Below are 2,500 nucleotides of genomic sequence, written 5' to 3'. Positions count from 1 at the left end.
GGGGTAATGTTAGTCTGGAGCTCTGATGGTGGCAGGTTCCTGCTTGCTCTAAGAATAAAATTCCACTCAAGATGTACATGGACCATTTCTGATTTTTGTTTGATACAGTACTGATTTTGTTTGCATTGCCCAAAACAACTCAGTTGGGAGACACTGAATCCATTGATCCGTCAACAAATATCGGCAGAACCTACAAAAACTTAAAGGGAAAAGTTTAATCGAGAGAGTGTTTCCAAAGTTGCGGCTCAACAAGTAAGTTCTTGCTAAAAAGCGAGCCGAAATAGCTCAGTTGGGAGTGCAGTTAGATTGAAGATCTGAAGGTCCCTGGTCCAATCCCGGGTTTCGGCATGGTTCTTGGTATCTTGATGACAGCGGCATAATCTCTGTCCTTTTAGGTAGTAGCTGCTTGCCAGAAGCCTAATCTATATTTGCTGCTTGGCCAGTATGTGGCTGTAATTGCCTGGAAAAAACACAAAGCTGCTTGGTTCCATGGTGTAATGGTTAGCACTCTGGACTCTGAATCCAGTGATCTGAGTTCAAATCTCAGTGGAACCTGCCAAGAGTTAGCATAGGTGTCTTTATGAAACTAGACAAACTGTCTTGTCAGAAACTTAGCTTTGTACCAAGTTATTTCTAAGGTCCCAGAGAAATTGAAAATGTGAATACGGTACAATTCAGCGTTTTGTTTTATACACTACTGATTTGTGTGCAATGGCCAAAATTACTCAGTTTGGAGACTTTCAATCCAGTGATCCCATTTCACATCTCTTGTAAAGATGATTCTGGAGCTAATTCTGTTGAAGGTGAACATGGGCCAAGGCTGAATTCTTTGGTCCATGATGTTGAGCCCACATTTGCTTATTCTGACTAACAGGGCTGGGGTAATGTTAGTCTGGAGCTCTGATGGTGGCAGGTTCCTGCTTGCTCTAAGAATAAAATTCCACTCAAGATGTACATGGACCATTTCTGATTTTTGTTTGATACAGTACTGATTTTGTTTGCATTGCCCAAAACAACTCAGTTGGGAGACACTGAATCCATTGATCCGTCAACATATATCGGCAGAACCTACAAAAACTTAAAGGGAAAAGTTTAATCGAGAGAGTGTTTCCAAAGTTGCGGCTCAACAAGTAAGTTCTTGCTAAAAAGCGAGCCGAAATAGCTCAGTTGGGAGTGCAGTTAGATTGAAGATCTGAAGGTCCCTGGTCCAATCCCGGGTTTCAGCATGGTTCTTGGTATCTTGATGACAGCGGCATAATCTCTGGCCTTTTAGGTAGTAGCTGCTTGCCAGAAGCCTAAGGGCATATTTGCTGCTTGGCCAGTATGTGGCTGTAATTGACTGGAAAAAACACAGCCTACAGGCCAGCTTGGTTCCATGGTGTAATGGTTAGCACTCTGGACTCTGAATCCAGTGATCTGAGTTCAAATCTCAGTGGAACCTGCCAAGTGTTAGCATAGGTGTCTTTATGAAACTAGACAAACTGTCTTGTCAGAAACTTAGCTTTGTACCAAGTTATTTCTAAGGTCCCAGAGAAATTGAAAATGTGAATACGGTACAATTCAGCGTTTTGTTTTATACACTACTGATTTGTGTGCAATGGCCAAAATTACTCAGTTTGGAGACTTTCAATCCAGTGATCCCATTTCACATCTCTTGTAAAGATGATTCTGGAGCTAATTCTGTTGAAGGTGAACATGGGCCAAGGCTGAATTCTTTGGTCCATGATGTTGAGCCCACATTTGCTTATTCTGACTAACAGGGCTGGGGTAATGTTAGTCTGGAGCTCTGATGGTGGCAGGTTCCTGCTTGCTCTAAGAATAAAATTCCACTCAAGATGTACATGGACCATTTCTGATTTTTGTTTGATACAGTACTGATTTTGTTTGCATTGCCCAAAACAACTCAGTTGGGAGACACTGAATCCATTGATCCGTCAACAAATATCGGTAGAACCTACAAAAACTTAAAGGGAAAAGTGTAATCGAGAGAGTGTTTCCAAAGTCGCGGCTCAACAAGTAAGTTCTTGCGAAAAAGTGAGCCGAAATAGCTCAGTTGGGAGAGCGTTAGACTGAAGATCTGAAGGTCCCTGGTTTCAATCCCGGGTTTCGGCATGGTTCTTGGTATCTTGATGACAGCGGCATAATCTCTGGCCTTTTAGGTAGTAGCTGCTTGCCAGAAGCCTAATCTATATTTGCTGCTTGGCCAGTATGTGGCTGTTATTGCCTGGAAAAAGCATAAAACTGCTTGGTTCCATGGTGTAATGGTTAGCACTCTGGACTCTGAATCCAGTGATCTGAGTTCAAATCTCAGTGGAACCTGCCAAAAATTAGCATAGGTGTCTTTATGAATCTAGACAAACTGTCTTGTCAGAAACTTAGCTTTGTTCCAAGTTATTTCTGAGGTCCCAGAGAAATTGAAAATGTGAATACGGTACAATTCAGCGTTTTGTTTTATACACTACTGATTTGTGTGCAATGGCCAAAATTACTCAGTTTGGAG

The 2,500-nt window shown here is 42.0% G+C and overlaps 5 non-coding genes across 5 annotated transcripts; all 5 read left to right on the top strand.

Annotated features, from left to right (window-relative positions):
- Positions 1 to 274: 274 nt before the first annotated feature.
- Positions 275 to 348, top strand: trnaf-gaa (transfer RNA phenylalanine (anticodon GAA)). The gene has a single exon. It is a non-coding gene; the product is annotated as a tRNA-Phe (tRNA).
- Positions 349 to 483: 135 nt separating this feature from the next.
- trnaq-cug (transfer RNA glutamine (anticodon CUG)) lies at positions 484 to 555 on the top strand. Its single transcript has one exon. It is a non-coding gene; the product is annotated as a tRNA-Gln (tRNA).
- Positions 556 to 1,369: 814 nt separating this feature from the next.
- Positions 1,370 to 1,441, top strand: trnaq-cug (transfer RNA glutamine (anticodon CUG)). Its single transcript has one exon. It is a non-coding gene; the product is annotated as a tRNA-Gln (tRNA).
- Positions 1,442 to 2,038: 597 nt separating this feature from the next.
- On the top strand, positions 2,039 to 2,112 carry trnaf-gaa (transfer RNA phenylalanine (anticodon GAA)). Its single transcript has one exon. It is a non-coding gene; the product is annotated as a tRNA-Phe (tRNA).
- Positions 2,113 to 2,247: 135 nt separating this feature from the next.
- On the top strand, positions 2,248 to 2,319 carry trnaq-cug (transfer RNA glutamine (anticodon CUG)). The gene has a single exon. It is a non-coding gene; the product is annotated as a tRNA-Gln (tRNA).
- The last annotated feature ends 181 nt before the right edge of the window (positions 2,320 to 2,500 follow it).

The sequence above is a fragment of the Ictalurus furcatus genome, chromosome 10, assembly GCF_023375685.1.
Source record: "Ictalurus furcatus strain D&B chromosome 10, Billie_1.0, whole genome shotgun sequence".
Taxonomy (NCBI): domain Eukaryota; kingdom Metazoa; phylum Chordata; class Actinopteri; order Siluriformes; family Ictaluridae; genus Ictalurus; species Ictalurus furcatus.
The sequence above is the reverse complement of the archived record's forward strand: the minus strand, read 5'-3'. Positions and strand labels throughout refer to the sequence as shown.